The sequence below is a fragment of the Belonocnema kinseyi genome, chromosome 2 (genome assembly GCF_010883055.1).
Source record: "Belonocnema kinseyi isolate 2016_QV_RU_SX_M_011 chromosome 2, B_treatae_v1, whole genome shotgun sequence".
Classification (NCBI taxonomy): Eukaryota; Metazoa; Arthropoda; class Insecta; order Hymenoptera; family Cynipidae; genus Belonocnema; species Belonocnema kinseyi.
Window position 1 is genome coordinate 70,755,902 of NC_046658.1, and position 19,696 is coordinate 70,775,597.

At 31.0% G+C, this 19,696-nt stretch overlaps 1 protein-coding gene and 1 long non-coding RNA gene across 3 annotated transcripts in view; both read left to right on the forward strand.

Moving 5' to 3' along the window:
- Window positions 1-19,696, forward strand: part of LOC117167642 (beta-1-syntrophin) — a 708,662-nt gene that overhangs the window by 338,939 nt on the left and 350,027 nt on the right. The gene's annotated exons all lie outside the window — the stretch shown is intronic.
- LOC117167644 lies at window positions 11,782-19,083 on the forward strand. Its single transcript, XR_004466417.1, has 3 exons — window positions 11,782-11,838; window positions 15,901-16,119; window positions 18,938-19,083. It is a non-coding gene; the product is annotated as an uncharacterized LOC117167644 (long non-coding RNA).

A 19,696-nucleotide genomic window follows, 5' to 3' on the forward strand; every position in this document is an offset into this window, starting at 1 on the left:
TTATTAATAACGATTTTGTAATTTAATTGCGATTTTATCCTAACATGTACAAGAAATTGCTTTAAAATGTGTAAAAAACAGAAATATACAGGATTAGTTGCGTCACCCTCTAACCCCAAAATGAAAAGGAAAGCAAATGAAGGAAAAATTCGTTTATGCTTTAACATTTCAGGCATAGAGAGATTAGGAATTAGGAAAATTTAATTAAAAAATATAAAGCAAAGACTTATTGATTCTGCTAAAGCAGTTACTTGAAAAAGGAAGTTAAAAGCCAAAGACACTAACAAGGAAAACCAATTTTCGAAAAATACCGATTCTACTAATTCTACTGAAGCAGTCAACAGAAACCGAGGATCACCACCGCCTAGGAATTTGAACTAGAGAGATGCTGATAATTAAGTAATTTAAGCCAGATTATTTGTTTATAAATAAAAAATAATTGATAAAAAAATTTTATCTTCGATATTCCCTTCTAAGTGATACTATTAAAGTTTAGTTTAATCTGATTCCTTCACCATTTCCTCTTCATATGACTGGGGTGCCAATAATTGGGTAAACCCCTGCAAGGAATTGCATTTTTGGTATAATGAGCTCATTTTAATTATTTTTTCAGTTTTAAATATATATTGAGGAAAATAAAGTTTAGAATTTGATACCCGATTATATAAGAATTGTATATATTAGTATTACATTTATCACACATACCATTTTTGACATATATTGGTTTCTCAAAGCCTGAAGTTCGCCATAACCTGCCAACAATTGGGTACATTACCCTATGTCGTAGAAACATCGTCTCTGTTTCTTAAAAGTTTAACTGTTTCGTTATGAATACAATTTTTTTTGAAATATTTTGTTGTCCAAAACTTACATTCGTGGGTTGAAAATGATTTTTTTTTCTTCAATTTAACTGTTCTGTTTGATAATTTACTATATTTCTAAAAAATTATTCCTTTCGGCTGCAAAATTCAACTGTTTGATTAGAAATTCAACTATTTAGTTCAAAATTCATATCTTTTTATTAAAAGTTTATAACAAATTGGTTGGAAATACCAATATTTGTTTGAATATTTTTTTTCTGATAATGGGACCATTTGTTTGAAAATTCATCTTTATCTATTGAAAATGATTTTCTATGTTTAAAATTTGTTGTTAAAAATTCTTCTTTTTGGGTTTAAAAGACAAAGGTTTGCTAAGTCACTTCACTGTTTAACTTAAAACTCAAATTAAAAAAAAATCATTTTTGGGTTAAAAATTCATCTTTTTTAGTTAAAAATTAGTTTCTTTTGATTGAAAATTTAATTATTTTGCGGAGAATACAATATATAGTTTGACCTGAAATCCTAGGAAACTAAATTGTTTGATATTGAATACTGTATCTATATTAATTTAATTCAAAATTTCATTTCCTTATTTTCGTGAAAAATCACCATACATCTTTTGTTCGGAGAGCTTTTTGGGCTATCTGGTTCGTTAATTTAGTTTTTGATGATTCCTAGTTTTTATCTCTATTCCTCGATATACCATGAAACTTTTTCTTTGCATAATTAAAAGATATGAATTGGTAATTATACGGAAATAAATATATATTACATTGAAAATTGTATTAATGTTACAGATTGACAAATTTCAATTGTTTTAATGAATTTAAATAGTTTTTAATTAATTTTATTATCAAATATTTTTTTTCTTGGAAATTTTATAACAGTAAAAATTTTAAATTGGCATAATTAAAATCCAAATTATATTATGATCATATAGAAACGTTTGTTTCATAAGTAAATTAAAAATAAGTGTGCATAGAAACTTTTTCACTGAATATGGATTGTAGCTGTTTATGTTACGCACATAGTCAATTATTTGAAGCCGATTGAACCGAATACGGTTACAGAAAAATTGGCGATTAGTCCAAACTTTCTCGTTGGATATTAACGACGCATAAGCGGCGATTTAACAATAACGGTTTAATTAATATACAGTAATAATAACTGGAATAATCATGGGATCGAACGATAACTCGTTGAAGAGCCGATACGATCGGGCAATAACCAGTCACTTTTGTTGCTCTCGAAATTATGACCATCATGTACAATGCGCAACGACCGAGCGAAACATACCGCTGAAAACCAGATAAAAAATATCAATTATGAGCTATTTCGGGTTGACAGAGAGGCAAAAATATTCGGAAAGTATCATTGCAGATAAATCTACTTTTTCTGCCCAATATTTTTCTTAAACAAAAGAATGATTTCCTTAGGAAACGTCCATCATTTACAGAATTATTATCTTGAATTCCTAGGCCCCCTGTCAAGTAAGGATTTGTAAGATTTTTTTTACCCTCCCCTTTTACAGTAATATATTTTTATTTCATACATCATCAATATATCAATTATTGTTACTGTACAAAAAATTTCAAAAAACTGCAATTTATTTTAAAAGATTTGGGATATGTCGAACTATTCCAGAATAGTATGAGAAATTTCCTGGATGTACAAAAAATGTTAAGGCATTATTAAAGTTTTATTCATTTCTCAAGAGATATTAAGAGATATTAAGAGATATTATCTCAAGAGATTTTAAGGGCCTTCGACGGATATTTAGGTATGTAGTTTTTATGCCCCCCCTCCGCTTAATCCATCTGTATCTTTTCCCCTGTCGCCCATCCTAAATTTAGATGTATAATGTTATGAAAGGCTAACAATATGGAGTTCGAATTGGGGGATTAGGGTATTCGAAATTGCGAAACATTTGCGAAAGACTGTAAAGCAGACAATAAACTATATAAATATACAAAACAATTTATTAAAATAATAATCATGTGAATGATCATAAGAGCATATGTCGTAAGTATTAAACATTACATTTATATGAGAAAGGCATTTTGATATTCACGACCCCCTCTCCCATTTTATATTTGATCGCATTATTATTAATATAATTATATTAATATTATTATTACCACGAACTCCTTTTCAGGGAAAAGTATATCATGCCTCTTTTTGGTATATTTTAATCAAAGATTTTTTCAAAAAAAGAATGATATTTTCTCCTTAAGCAAGTTGAACATCCTTTTCATATTATTTTAATTCTTATCTAATAGCTTTTAAATCGTGAGTTTTGAGTCAAAAATAAATACGGGGATAATACGCTGTCAAAAACGCTAAAGGAAACTATGCTTAATTTGCTAAAAAGACATATAGAATATGAATCGTGAATCGCCAATAGACTTAAAATTTTTTTCTAGTCAAAATTTCAGTAGTTAGGCTTCTTTTCACTAATGATTTCAATCATGGATGCTCTCTAATTGGAATCTCCTTTCATTTTTTTAATTAGATTTTTCTTTTTCACTTTAATCAGAGGTTTCAGTCATAGAAGTCTAATATTTTATTCGAAATTTCACCCAACTTTGCTCGTTATAATTATTTATGAAAGAGAATAGAAAGTTGATTAACTCTTTCATTACGAAAATTCAAATCAAAGAAGAAGAAAACATACGTAGTGGTAGTTATATTAATTGTCACAAGCGAATACTAAAAGGTAAATGAATCACTTCGCCCCATTCGTAATTATAAGTTTGTAATTAAAACAGCATCATTGCTTGAGGCTTCCGCTTTATTCATTTATTTTTGGTACCCCAGGGGAAACAAGTTAGAATGGAGTTGAAATAAAAACAATTCTGAAATGTTCATATGTATTTTCTCTGCAATTGCTTAATTGAAGGTTATTTTTAACTGTATACAATTACTCTTTGAGTTTAAATTTATACTCTCTTTCATGTATTTCGCGATTTCTCAGTTTGCCAACCAATAAAGCAATATTTCTGTAAATTTCTTCGAAACAAGCTCTTCATTTCGTAAAAAGTAGATGATTCTTAAATAACTGCAACAAGGTTGTGTGTGGAACAACAAACGTATCGTAATTTGCCCAGTTGCTTCCATTTTACAGTAGCCTCATATAAATCTGGACTCACGGTCGAATAGCGCGGGTCGTATCGATTCGAAGTTCTGGCTTTGGCTTCTGTTTTTTTTGGCTCAATTTATTGTTATTTTAGGTCTCAAAGCGACTAGAAAGCATCGAAAACAGAGAGAGCCTAGACGCGATACGCATTTGAAGTCTTTTAGTTCCCTTGTGGCAAACACGGTCAGAAAACAAAAGCCGCAGACTGACAGATCAAAGAGTAAGAAGTCTCTACTCAGGTTTGGCGGTTAGAGCTTTCTCCATTTGTTCTTTTTTAACAACACCGAATTTTACTTCTGGTTGCATTTCGTCTCTTCATTCGTTCTGTCTTCTGTCCAGCGCCCGTTCCCTTTATCTGTTGATATTCATGTCAAAACAGAAAATCCACATTTTTTATCAAAAGAAGATCATTTTATTATAGGGCCGGGCCGTAGGTCCGTTAAGCTGGTAGGACCACATTGCAAAAATGGACTGAGAACCTATTGGGAATTTAGGGCTAATTTAGGACTCACTTAATAACCGATTGTCAAATTTAATATTCCTCAATTTTTCGAAAAAAGCCTGTGGTCATGCTAGCTTAACGTTAAGCTAGCAGGACCAAACATAGAAAAAATGACTTCGACGGTGTTTCTTTGCACTATAATTTAGGGCTCATTTAGAGCCCTGGAATATAATAATATAAAATGAACAAAAATTGTTCAAACCATTTTTGTTTAAACAATTTTAGTAAAAATGAATTAAATAAATTTCTTCTTCTACCTTATATTAAGGCTTACTTAGGGCTCCATGAATATAATATTTGAATTTAACAAAAAATTGTTAAAAAAATTATTGTTTAAGCAAATTTACCACAAAAAAATTATTTTACTTTCGTTTCTTTTGATTAATTTCAGGCTCATTTAAGGCTCCTGAAATATCATCGACTGAAGGTCGTGCGATATTTCCTTAGTCCGTTTTTTTGTTATACATATATGGTGTTGTGCCACCTTAACGTTATAAAAAATACGTGAATAAAAACATAAAACCCATTTTTACTCATCGCATAATTTAGGGCTCCTTTAGGAATCATTAAAGCCCGTCGGCCCAAATGTTGGACTATTATTTTTGTAAAAAATTGATAAAAAATTATTTAAAAATTTTTTTAAAAGTTAAATTGTCATATTCTCAGGCACCTAAATGAGCCCTAAATTATTCTAAAAGGTGAATTTTATGTAAAATCATTTTTAGACATTTTACAGCAATCTTAAACTAACCTATTGTTAATCTATTGCAAACACCGTTTTTTGCAAAAAATAAAAGAGCCCCAAAATTTGGGACCACTGGCCTAAATTAGTCCTAAATGACACCTAATTTACGCGAGGAGTAAGAGTGGGTTTTATGGTTTTCTTCATGTATTCTTTATATCGTTAAGGTGGCACAACACCATCTATAACAAGAAAAAGGGCAAAGGAAATATCGCAAGACTTTCAGTTGATGAAATTTCAGGAGTCTGAAATGAGCCTGAAATTATGCAAGAGAAATGAGAAGAAAATAATTTTTTTTGCGGTAAATTTGTTTAAACAATTTTTTGTTCAATTTAAATATCATGTTCATGGAGCCCTAAGTGAGCCTTAACATCGGGTAGAAGAAGAAATTTGTTTAATTCATTTTTACTAGAATTGTTTAAACAAATATTGTTTGAGCAATTCGAAAAAAAATGTTTATCATATTCCCAGAGCCCTAACTGAGCCCTAAATGACTGTGGAAAGAAATAATGCCTAAGTCGTTTTTTTTCTCTGTGTGGTCCTGCTATTTTAACGTTAAGATAGCAGAACCAAAGGTTTAAAAAAAATGCGTAGCATCAAATTTGGCAGTAGGGCATGAATGGAGCCCTAAATGAGTCCTAAATTATAATGCAAAGAAATATTGTCCAAGTAATTTTTGTGTGTGTGTGGTCCTTCTAGCTTAACGTTAAGATAGCATAACCATAGGTGTAAAAAAAATGCGTACCATCGAATTTGGCAATAGGGCATTCAGTGAGCCCTAAATGAGCCCTAAATTATTGTGGAAAGAAATACTGCCTAAGTCGTTTTTTTCTCTGTGTGGTCCTACTGGGTTAACTCTAATGTAGCATGACCACAAGTTTTTTCGAAAAATTGCGGAGCATTAAATTTGACAAAAAGACATTAAGTGATCCCTAAATGAGCCCTTAATTATACAGTAAAGAAATTTTGAGAAATTAATTTTTTTCTATGTGTGGTTCTGCTATCTTAACGTTAAGCTAGCATGACCACCGGTATTTTGTTTTAATCTAGAGCATTAAATTTGACAATGGGGCATTAAATTAGCCCTAAATGAGCCCCAAATTCCCTATAGGTTTTCAGTCCATTTTTGCAATGTGGTCCTGTCAGCCTAACGGACCTCCGGACCGTTAAAAAACTACGCCGCGCTATTTTGAACGTTTTTTCTACCCTCTCCTTCCTTGACACAGATTATCACAAGAAACTAACTTTTTTCTCGGATTTGTATGGGAACACCTCAGAAATTCATTTGAATCCACAAAAATAAATTCATTTTCTTTTGTTTAAAAAAAAATGATATTAATTGGTGCCGCAAGCCCCATGAAGCTTGATACGAATTTCCCATAAGAAAAAAAGATGTTTTTGTTAATCCAAATGGTTTATGAATTTTTAACCTAGTGCCTAAAAGACAAATATTCCATAAGGCAATTAAATTTTCAACAAAAAAAGATGAATTTTCAATTTAAAAGGACCAATTTTCTATTCCCGAAGAAGAATTTAAAAAAAAAGTGGTTGAATTTACGAACAAAAAAGATTAATCCTTGATTAATTAGTTGGATTTTTAATCACATTGTTAGATTATTATCAATCAAATAGATGAGCAAAAATATCTTAAAATGGAGGACATTTAAATTAGATAAAAATCAAACTTAAATTGCCTTTTTAACGTCCAATAATCAAGTTGATGTAAATAATTCCTGAAAATAAAATCAAGAATATATGTAACAACAAAATTTGGACAAAACTTGAATATTTTTCATTTCAACCAAAAAATAATCATATTTTAAATGGAAGAAACAGTTTAATTCCACCAAAAAGGAGGAATTTTCAACAGCCTAATTGGACCCTTAACCCAAGCAGATTATTTTTAACTAAACAGTATCAAATAATTGCATTTTTGAACAAAAATGGTAAATTTCCTTCTAAAATAGGTGAGTTATCAAATAAAAAAGACGTAGTTTTAAGAAAAGAACAAAATCTAAGCCCGAGTTAATTTTCAACCAAATAGTAGAATTTGTAATCAAAAGTGATGAATTCTGAATCATAAGTATAATTTTAAACTTTTCAATTTAAAAGTATAAACTTTTAACCAAACATAATAGGAATGTCTTATTTGAGATTTAAGCGAAACAACGAAAAAAAGTAGAATAAGGGGATGTTTCTTGAAAATAGTGGGAAAAAGAAAAAATCTTAAAAAGGGGAAAAGTGCGGTATGGTATTTAGATGCTTTACTTTCAAAATAAAATCACTAATTTTCATTAATTCAAGAACGACAGAAATGATTCATTGTAGTGCAAGTTAAAGAAAAGAGAGATTTATTACACTGCAATTTTAAACTGTTCAAATTCCAATACCAGTGCTTAAAACAGTGAAAATCAATTTCTTTCTTTTTTAATGTTTGGCTTAACGTGTAGTGCGAAGTGCCTATTTAATAATCGATAAAACACTCTAATATTCTGGGAGATTGGCACTCGAGTAATCAGCGAAATCGAGATTATGGGATCGATAATTATTAATAGTATTCCGACAGATTGAAAAAGCCTCATCCCCTCAATTGATAGAAATCTGACATATATGTTATATTTTGAAAAAAAGTAGTGAAATTGATTTTATTTTCTGAACTTAATTGTAGCTTACGGTATAATAAATGTTTTACTCAGCTTTATTTTTAGTTACTTTTGGCTTCTCTTATAGAAAATAATGAGCTTTATATTTCTCTGCAAATAGGAAAAAATGTGCTAAGATTTTTGGTGTGCATACAATGAAATGTTAATTTGCTATTAGTTGATTGTATTACTCATATTTAGAATGATAAAATCGATTAATAAATTCATTCTTTGTTTAGTAGCACCCCCTGGAGGGAGTCGAAGCTTGAGAACAATAGTGCTGAAGGATTTAAAGCTATCGGAAACGAGGCTGGTAGGTTATAGCTGGAGCTTATGTGGGGTAGTGGAATACGCTAGGAATAGCCAAACGCCGATAAAGGCACCTGGCGCTTATAATACCATCTTATAGTCTATGTAGAGCTTTAGGTATGCGTGTTTATGGAACTTCTCTCAACAGGTCATCCTATGGCCCTCTGGGAGTTCTCATCAAGATTATACATCACTTCTCAGCTCCTATATACATTTATTTATGTCCTATTTCCGAAATTTAACAAACGTAATTAAAAGTTCGCTATTTTTGTAAATACTTCACACTATTTGTCAGGTCGATTTAGAGAAATAATTTTTAAAAAGATGTAACTACTTGCATATTTTAGCTGGAATATTTCCGAAACGGATTGTAAGAAAACCAAGTAAATCGAACTTCTGACCATATAAACTAAAGAAAATACGACCCAATGCCGTTAAAGCTAAACACGTGCTTTGTTTCATTCGATTCGAGTTCAGTCGTCTCAACTTAACCAATCAGAGTAGCTAGATTTCCTCCGTTCTTTCACCATTCATCCCACATAACCTTTCTCAGCTAGGCGTCTTCAAAATCCTACCACGAATCTGCAATAAAAGTCAGTCTGTTCGTTCCAAGCGTAGGGAAAACTTTTCCCGTGGAAAAGTCCATGTCTCGCGCATCGGGTCGGAATAAAAGATGCAAGACCAAATTGATTGGCCAATGCATGTTTCAGGGAGGGGGGGGGGGGGGGGGGGGGGGGTGCATAAGTGGCGCTTGAGGGAAAGACGTAAGGGGCTAAAGAAAGAACAAACAAAGGCGAGTAGTTGCGTCCTTCATATACAGAACGCGAATAATGCCACCTAGCTGAACATAAAGAATTGAGTTGTCCCAGTTTTCTCGGAATTTCTTGCATAAATAATATACCGGCGCTTGTGGTTAAGCGAAAACCTGCTTTCCTTCGCTTCTTGACTCGTATATGTACACAATTTTCACATTTGTAGTACAAAGTATAAAGTTCATGCTCTAGAGTCCACTTAAAAAGTGATACGAGTTGTTCTAAAAAAATCAGAATTCACGAAGCGTGATTTGGACTTATTGTTAAGAGCGGCTAGCACTCGCATGCATAACCAACGACGACTTACGACAATGTTATGTTTTCGCTTCGGTTTAATTCATTCCGAGCTAGAGGTTTGTCGCCGAGTATGATTGTGTGCATTTGATGAGTAGAGTCAAATGTTTGCTTTCGAATTCGACTGTCGAAAAACTGGCTGTACTGGGGAGGTGGTGTTCTACAGTTTTCCTCTCTTCTGACCAAACGTCTAGGGAAATGCAAATACTTCAAATAAAGTCTGACGCAGCTGCGGGTTACTACGGGTTGTAATGGAATCCATGCGATGATTTCATTCCCACCATATTAAAAGAAAAATTTTCACATACCCATACCTAGTGAATTGGAAGCATCTGGCCGTATATGTACTCATGCTAAAAGGACTTAAATGCTACTTTAGCCTCGAGGGTGCCCCGTGTATAGACCTCTGTTACACCGGGGTTTTAAAATAAAAAAGCATAGTGCAATAGGTTTTAACTGCAGTGCTACGGAACTGGAACGGATCAGCCTAAAAGAACAATATTAACAATAATAACAATAATATAACTAATTATATATATATATATAATATTCAACTTTATTCATTCACTTTGTCGGTCAACTTTGTTTCCTTTCACTTATTGGCCGCTTATTAGTATACGCAAGTTTGATGTATTATAAAATTCAGTTTAAACTTGAAGTTGTTTTAATTGAATGGAAATTCTTTCGTTTCAAATGAAATATCGAATTCTACTAATTTAAAATTAGGTACAGTGTTTCGGATGTTCCTTTAGAAAAAGAAACTAATTGCAACTAAAGTTACTCCATGAAAATAGTACCGTGTTACATTTAGAGTCACTGATTTAAGTATCTTTGAGATTTTGCAATGTTCTTTTTTATATGCGGAAAATTATCTTAAATATGTAAAAGTTATAAGAATTAAAAAAAATGTAAGGCTCTCATGATAACTGCTCTCAATGAAAGAATTTGCAGATGGAAATCTAGAAAGTTGAATAAATTTTACTTTTAAAATTGAACCAGTTTCGCAAACATACAACTTTCTCAAAGCAAAATTTACATACGAGAAATTAAGGAAAAAATCATTAAATCAATCATTTTTAGATGCAATGTTTCTTGACATTATTCTTATTACTGCGAAAATATATTTAAGTATAAAATTCATTTAAATTATATTTCACTACTATACAACAATCTACAGATGTATTGTTTTCTCATCAATTGTACTTCGTTAAAATAAAATAATGTTTTAAGATTAATGCAAGATTTATCATTAGCTCTAAAAAAATTTAACAAAATTTATATTTTAAACTAATAAATTTTAAATTTTTATTAGTTGACAACTAAGATATTAATTACAAAATAATGCTTCCAATTTTAAAACTGCGTACCTACAAGATATTGTGTACTTTTCACAGATTTAATAAAACTCACTGATGAAGGCCACTATTGTGTGCCGAAACGTTTGAAACAACTTAATTAGTTTTAATACACCTGACCCTGAAGCCAACAACCTACATCAACAATTTCTACAAAATTCAATTTTAAATCTTCAAAATTATAATATTAAAAAGAAACCTCTAAAATTACATAACCTTAAAATATAAATCTTGGAGATTTAATAATTTTAACAATTTTCAAAAATTTTAAAGTTTCAAATTTTAAATTGTTAAGCGTTGTATTATAAATCTTTCAAATTGAAGATACTTTTATTTTGAAAATGTAAAATAAAAATTATACAGGTGTTAAGTTTTATAATTCAAAATGTAGTAATTTTTATGGTATATAATTAAAAATTAAGTGTTTTGGAAGATTGAGAATTTCAAACACTAGGTTTTTGATCTTCAAAATCATTAAAATCATCATAATTTTAACTTTTTTGTGCTCTACTTAAATTTAAAGTATTTAAAAGTAGGCGAATTTCTTATTATAAACATCTTCAAAATAGGTCAGTGTCAAAAATGGAAGATATCAGTAAGGCTGAGTATTCCAGAATGTCTATTAAGTACATCTTATTACATTATAAAATCCCACATTAAATTATTTTTTCCTTGTTTCTTACTCCTTCTGAAATGAAATCTTTCATTCAAATGTAAGTTGCAGATTATTTATAGCCGATTAAAATTAAAATTCAATTAAATTGTATTAAAGCCGATGTAGATATTTTAATAATACTTTAAATTTATTATTATTAATTATATTTTATAGTACTTGAAATTTACTTCAGAATATTCCCGATAAATCTGGAACTTTATAGTGCACTTTAAATATTCCCAAATATTTTCTAGAATTCTAAAGCATTTAAGAATATTTTTAAAAAGTCCAAAACATTTTAGAATGTTCCAATGAAGTACAGGAAATATGCTTTACAATACTCTATCAAACATATTCCCGAACATCCCAGAAAATTTCTAGTCATTAAAATGAGATGCATAAAATATTTATTTATCACAATCATTTACGTAAACCTGATGATAAAATGAAGATTTATGACCTAACGTATATACTTATCTTTACTTTTCGTTTTTGTTTCAGGTACGTACCGCCTGTCATATTTCTTGCTCGTTGAACAAGCACAGACGTTGACGAAAGATCGTATCTGGGGTAAGAAATGCAGCGTGTAGAGTCTTTTATCATAATTACTTAATTGCCATTAAAATAGCAACTCTCACGCTAACTGTTACGAGATTGCATATACTACTGCAACCTCGATATGAAACATGACATATCTTCGAAAGCACATGTGTTTAAGATAATTTGAATTTTTATTAATAATTTCGAAAATACTACCCCTACACAGAATTCTATCTCTAATTTTCGATTTGCAAATACACGACGGACGAATATAAAATTAAGCAGAATCGATTTTCGATTCTCATAAAATTCATGAAGCGTACCCCTTCCTAATGAGTATAGAAAGTCTCTCGCGGTCGTTCATTAAATTAAATCGACGCGAGTGCCGAGCACCTGTGACTAATTTCAATATTTCATTCCTTATTATTTTTTTCCCATTCACGTTTGTCTCAGAATAGATATTCCCTTAACGGAAATTAATGAAAATCGGTGATCTGGGAAAGTATTATAATTTGGTCTCGGAAGTGGAATTTTGTTGGTTGAAGAGGGTAGGTAGGTAGGTAGTGGATGGTGGGAGCTAAGGAAGGAAGGACGGATAGGAACATTTTTACTGCGTTTCGCTCGATGCGTATCGCTATAATCTTAATTCAAGAGCTTCCCCTTACCACTTCTCTCAACTCGTGACAAATAGCTTTTAATTTCTCGGCCTTGTTTACCCAAGGGTGCTCGCTCTCCACGACCCCCGAATTAATTGCCCTTACCCGGCAACGAGTCCTCGCGGACATTATCTTATCGTCGGCCACTTAAAGCACCACCATCGCCTCTAGAGCTCAGAGTCTGGCAGTACAGGGGCTGCAATTCCCATCCGAGGCACCCCCAAGGTACACATGGCGTCAGATCTGAACCGACGATTATGAATGCAGCAGGCGTGTAAGCCTCTTCGGGCACTGTTTGCTCTAACTCTTGGTGCAAGGACGCACCAAGTTCCCTACTCTCGCTGCTTGTAACCGCTATCATTCCCCATCGAGATATATTGGCCTGCTCCTTCTACCGTTACTCCCCGTGTTACTAGCTCTCTCATCTCATCTGATCGTTCAAGCTCTTGTGATGCTACCAAACTCGGTTCCTCTTATCTCGGCTCCCCCAACGCTAATGCACCCTTCCTTCCTCTGTTTTCATATGTTTATGTGCTCTCGTTACTTTCTATCCTTTGCTTCCACGACAAGATTATTGTGATTGATAATAGTTTAAGGGACCCTAACAAATTCAAAAAATTTGCGAACTCAAATTAGGAAAATAGGTAGGAACGTAGGTACATCAAGATTCGCAGCAGCGAATCGCCGCGAACTGCTAAACAAAAGTAGAGGAATATTCTAAATATCCACACGAAAAAAATTCTATGAAGAACGAAAGCGTAATAATCGCTACCGGCAATTATCATCAGCAACGTAAATGGTTTTAAACACTAAAAATAGAATATATCAGTCAATGTATAAAATAGCCTAATCAACCATGGTTGATATATAGTGGAAATCACCAGAATACAAAAAATCTGTCAGTTTGGAAGATATTCATTGAAAATTTAGAAAATGCGATCTAATCGAATTTTGTAAAAAAAAAACACTAACAAAATTTGTCTTACGATTTCACATATTAATCAGGGAAAAATAAATTTTCAATAGCAGCCGTTAATAAAAAACAGACAAAGGGGAAGCTTACATGGTTTTACCAAATAATCATATTCATTGAAGCCCAACAGTTTTAAAAGCGAATTACAGGTTTTCCTTAAACTTCTCGTTGAATTTACAAATTGAGGAATAAAAAAAGTTAAACTCTTTGCAGTGTTTTGAACACAAATCCTTTCAATTTACAAGCTGGAGCGAAGTCTACAGTTCTAATAATTGGTTTATTAGTGAAATCAACAATTGAACTCTTTGTAAAATTGGCAAATACATTGATATATAGTCTTTTTGAAAATTCTCTAAATTTAATTTTATCTTCGATGCTTTTTTCCATGCTGCTTGTTATTCTTTGGATAACAAATCGATCATTAGGATGAACTTTTCGCGAACCCTTAACAAATAAATTAAATTGTAAATACCCGTGCAAAAATCGCCAGGTATTTTCCCGGTTCCAGGCTTGGGCCAGGACGGGGGCCTTGAGCCTGGCTCTAGCTTGTATTTCTCAATGGCTCGACCTCGACCCCGGGTAGATAGGTAGTGGCAAAGTTCCTAAAATTCATTGCAGATGGCGCTGGATTATTTTGTGCATTATCCAATATCCACTATATAACTTTGTGTGTGCTTAAAAGAGTGTCATTTTTTTAAGTCGTAACATGCCTAAAATAATAAAGAGCCCTTATAGAGTCAGGAGACATCGAGAAAAACAGCTATTGCATGCTTACGTGTGGATTTCGAAAGTGATTAAATTAATTTTAAATTATAATAAAAGACATTAAGCTTGTGTAACTCTAACCTCTAAATAACGATCTTGTAAGTATATTAGATTTATGCAGGCCTAAACAATTATTTATTTAATTAAAAAGTATTAAGCACGAAATGATTGTATGGGTATTGTGATTGATTGTGTAGATGGTGTTGCAGTCGACGAGGTAGAATCAGAACCTGAGGAGATTCTTAATGAACCCGCAATTGAAATGCCTTTTGTAAATGAGAATAATATTATAAATTCTAAACTTCCAAGAGCAAATGAAGATCCCATTCTCGAACAGGTTGAGGATACCATAGATGAAGCCTGGGCCAGGCGCGGCTATCGTGCCAGGCCCTGCCCAGATTTAGCGTTTCATTCTAGCTTGACCCAGGCTTGATCACCAGGCCAGGGCTTAGTTTTGCCAGGCTTGAGCCGGCTTAGGCCCACGACCAAATTTCCAGACGGGTAATTGAAGAAATAAATGTAATAGAAATGATATACTTTCGTCTGTTTGATTATCATTGACCTTGCTTCATCTACCTCAGAGTTTATTATCATTATAATACAATTTAAGTCAGATGATCAGAAACGAGGCATCCAGATGGGTTTTACGGCTTATTCGACAATGAATAAGAAATACTTGTTTGGGATGAAAGAATTTTTTAGCATTTAATTTGTATTTTTTAATTTTACAGCCTCAAATATTCTAAAATATACTAGCCTATTTTTTCTAGAATCACAATTTTTAGTAATATTTTATAATGATCTTGAATTTTCTAGTATATTCTGGAATACTCTATATTATTCTAGAATGACGCAATACTCAGCAAACTTCTCGACTCTTCTAGAGTCTTCTGGAATGTTTTAGGATGAATGAATGCATAATAAGAAGTATATATTATGTTTAGCATTTACATTTATTTCTCTATAGTTTGTTTATTTTCCGAAAGACTAATTCTCAACTCTGTTCAGATAAATTGTATTAGGTATTTAAAATTTGTTACTATACGTATATATGTATTACGAACTGTCTATCGTTACGGAGTTTTTCGTCAAATTAACCGCTTTTCCATCTCCTTCAGGGCTAATGTTACGGGAAAGTCTGTAATACTGTTCGCAGTATATTATCCTGTTTTATCGTTGATGAAAAATTCATTAGTTCATTGCCTCTAATTTTTACAGAAATAAAGTGCAAATTTTCTTTCCTTTCTCGTAGCTTGTAAAATATCTAATGGTGACTGAGAGAAAATTTATAAGTATATATTTCTCAAGGAATTGCATACAAGTCACGACGCTCGACCGCATTAATAAACGAGGACAATCATTTTGGGTTAAAGTTACCTCGAATGTTGAATAGATACTTGGCGCTAAGTAGTAACTTTTATGTACAGTCGGGCGAATCTCCGCACGTAAGAGTTCGTCGTTGATAATTAGACTATGTATAAAAAGCACAGAATTAACGAGATAAAATTTCACAAGTACAATTTTACGTATTTAGAATATAACTAGAGACGGATTATCATATTTCTATTATAAAATTTTTATAATTTAGATTGTAATTTAGATTTTTAAATTCGCTGTCAACAAATAATAATCACCTGAAGAGTACCTGATAAAATATTGATTCAAAAGATGTATAAATATTATCATAATTTATTTCAGTACCGAAATTCTTGGGCGAATTTAAATAAAATAAATGTGTGGACCAGAAGAGAAATATGTACATTATACATCGTAGTATAAGTGACGTAAAGAAAGACAAATATTCGCAAGGGTGTTTCGTTTAGATACGAACGCATTACGAAAGGGGAAAAGTCGTTTAAATAGTTAGATGAGGTAGATGAGCAAACTGATGAAACCCAGATGAAATATCTTTCCCTGGTACGTATACTTTCCTCGTACTTTGAATTAAAAGTCATGCATTTTGAAATGAAGGAAAGCTTTGAGCTTCAGCTTAGTTTGTATTTCTCTTTTGAAAAACTTTTTTGCAAAATGTATCATTGACGTGTACAATTATTATTAGTATAGCTTTCATGTTTCGTGGTAAAAAGATTCTTGAAATATAGCGAAACATTTTTCTGTAGGATTCTTGCATAGAATTATCCATTTACCAAAAGAAAGAATATAAACGGAAATTCGTAATGCAGGGCTCGCATTGTGAGAGTTTTTCGACTTTGTTGAAAAAGACGACTTTTTGCGATTTTCTGAAGAAAAATGCGACAAATCAAATTTTTTCGTTTTTATTAATAGTTCATTGTACTTAGTTTCAATTTTAATCGACATAAAACTTTAAAATACAAATTTTAAAGTAGAAAAAATTGTACTATTTTAATTAAGAACATTAAAAATAAAATAATTGCTCATTAAAACTTTTTATTTAAACTTTTCCAAAAGATGGCGTTTAAAGTTAACAATTAAACCTTAACATTTGAAAATTTTAAAGACGAAATTCTTACAAATTAATTAGTTTCAAATTTAGTTACAAACTTTTCACACTCATTCACCTGATTCTCTTTTTCAAAAGATTCTTTTTTGCTTCTGTGTTCAAGGAACCTCGCCTTTTCACCCTTTCCTCGTTTTTTTTTGCTTAAATGCGAACTGAAATAATAAAACACAATGAGAAAATTTAACTATCTTTGGTTGCAAGTTCAATTCGACTACTTGGTTGAAAATTTAATTATTTTGTTAAAGATTCAACAATTTTGTGTAAAAGTAATCTTTTTTGGTAAAAAATTTAACTTTTTATTTTAAACATTCATATTTTCAAATAGATCATTCATCCTTTTGTATTGGAAAATCTGTCTTTATGATAGACAAGTTACCTTTTTTTGTGGGAGTAGGCGAACTTTTGTTTTCGTCGTTTAAAATTACTTCTTTGTTAAAAATTAATCTGTTTTAATTAAAAGTCCAATTATTCGGTTCTAAACGTAACTGTTTGGTTAAAACTTAATTTTTTTAAATGCAACTATTTGATTGAAAATTCATCATTCTTGGTTGCAAGCGATATGTATTTGTTGAAAATTAAATTTTTCAGGCAAACTAATTTAATTGTTTTCTCAAAAATTCACCTTTTCGGATTGTAAATTCAGCTACTTCGGTGAAAATGCAACTTTTTTAGTGAGGCTTAATTCCTTTTATTTGAAAATTCGATTTTTTGTAGAAAATTCCCTTTCAACATTCGTTTATGTAGATACAAAAATTGTCCTTTTAGACAAAGAATTAAGATTTTTTCATTAAAAGTAATCTTTCTTTTAAAAAATCAACTATTTGGTTGAAAATCCAACTACTTTGTAGAAAATTAATCTCTTTTGCTATAAATTTCAACTGTTTGGTTGCAAATACAAATGTCTGATTTAACATTCACTATTTAATTGATGAATATTAAACTATTTGATATAATTTTATTCTTTTTTGTTTGATAATTTATCATTCGGTTGAAACTTCATGTTTTTATCGGTTGTCCACAATTCTGTTCGTCTATTGCTTGAAATTTTTCAACTATTTGGTTGTAAATGCAACTATTTGGTTAAAAATAATTTATTTTTATCTTAACTCTTTGATAGAAAATGAACCTTTTAGGTTTAAAAGTCGACTATTTTGTGAAAAATTCTTTTTCTTTAATTGAAAATTTAGCTCTTTTTCGAATATTAGGCTATATATTAATTTTCTAAATTATATTTTTATAATTTACATTAATTTATATTACTTGGATTAATATAATATAGTTAATTTAACCTGATTTAAATGAATAATTATATTAATTTATATTGATTTTATTTAAAAGAATATGTCCTGTTATTATTCCTTTTTTTTTTGTGAAAAACCGTGTTTCGAATTACACAGTCTTAAGTAAAGTGCCCTAATTGTTGAATAATATCAAGATTGAAGTATTTAAAGTGAATGTTCCAGAATTTCAAAAATAATTTGAATTGTAAACTTCTTTCATTGGAAAATCATCCAAGTTGACAAGTGCATTAATCCAGCAAGAAATATGTTCAACCCAGATTTGGAATTATTCAAATTGAATCAATATTGTTAAAAATTTATTTTTAACTTTTGGGTTTATTTTGTTTGTGCAAAGAATATTTGAAAATAAATGAGAATTATATACTTATTCGACTTGTTTAATCCTTCTCGCCAATCCGAGCCCTGTAATATAAGTTAATTTTCAAACGTTTAAAAATAGGCCCTGAAAGTATAAATATATAAAATATTTTTAACAATTTTATTTTTGAATTTTAAAATCCTGATTTAATTAGCGTATAAATAAATCCTGTAAATAAGAATATCTTATTGAATATCTTATTTAAATAAATTTGCGATTCCTTCCCTTCAATTTAATAATGAACAGTCCCTTTTGAATAAGTCTCGTTTATTTTCTATATCTTCTTTACTATTTTAAATGAATCATTTGCTTTTGAATTTTTGTTCTTTTTCTATACTTGAAACCATGTAAACTCAAAAAAAAGATGCCTTTCAAATCACGCTAATATTTTTCTTTCAGTAGCGTTTCGTATCGTCTTGGAGAATTTCCTGCTTTTTCCATATAATATGCTTTCCTTCCTGTCTTCGTTCTTTGCCAACACTCTTTCGAAGTGGCTTTTTTCTTCTGCGCTGACGAATATTTTCCTTCACTCTTTATTCCACTTACAGTGCGACATGTATTTCGAATTTCAACTCTCTTAATTTTGCATTTCAGACGAAACTTATGTACCTACATAGGAATAAACGATATTTACGTAAGAAGCACGCACCCAGGGATTATGACGCTTAGCGGCACTCTTGCTCTGTAAGCAATGGCACAAGAATGTTCCCTTGTGGATGAACTGAGCTTTAGTATCCTCTCTGCTTATAATATTATGTTCGTTAAAAGACCAGAGAAAACCTCTAAATAAAAATATATGACTTTTAATTATTAATACTATTGGAACTATGTTTAATGGGGTGTTTAAAAAAATCGAATTTCGATTTTCGGTGGTTAATCCTCTCCAATTTGTTCATTTTCCGGTAAAAGAAATTATTTATTTTTTTCCAAATTGGTCAAAATTAGTTCGTGCCACGGGGATTTTGGAATCAACATGAAGCTTTAAATGGGATTAGCTCGTTTTTTGTAAATATTGAAAAAAGAAGTAATTGTCATTAACTTTTCGTAAATTAAAGTTTAGTAACCTCTTAGGGAATGTTTGTGGAACCAAATTCATCCAGTGAACTTTAGTTATGACAAACCCTTGCATTCTGTCCGGAAAATGCTCCAAAAAATGCAAGATAACAGTATTATCTAAAATTAATTCTAAGACTTTCCTAATTTTTTACTTATCTCAAAATTAATTTTTTTTTATTCTATAAATCACTAGTCCCCATGTATTTTTCAACGATTTCTAATCGTTAAACCATTTCTTTTGCCTGTAAATCGTGAAAAATTATTATTTTTTGGGATAAGTGATAGAGTTGATGAATT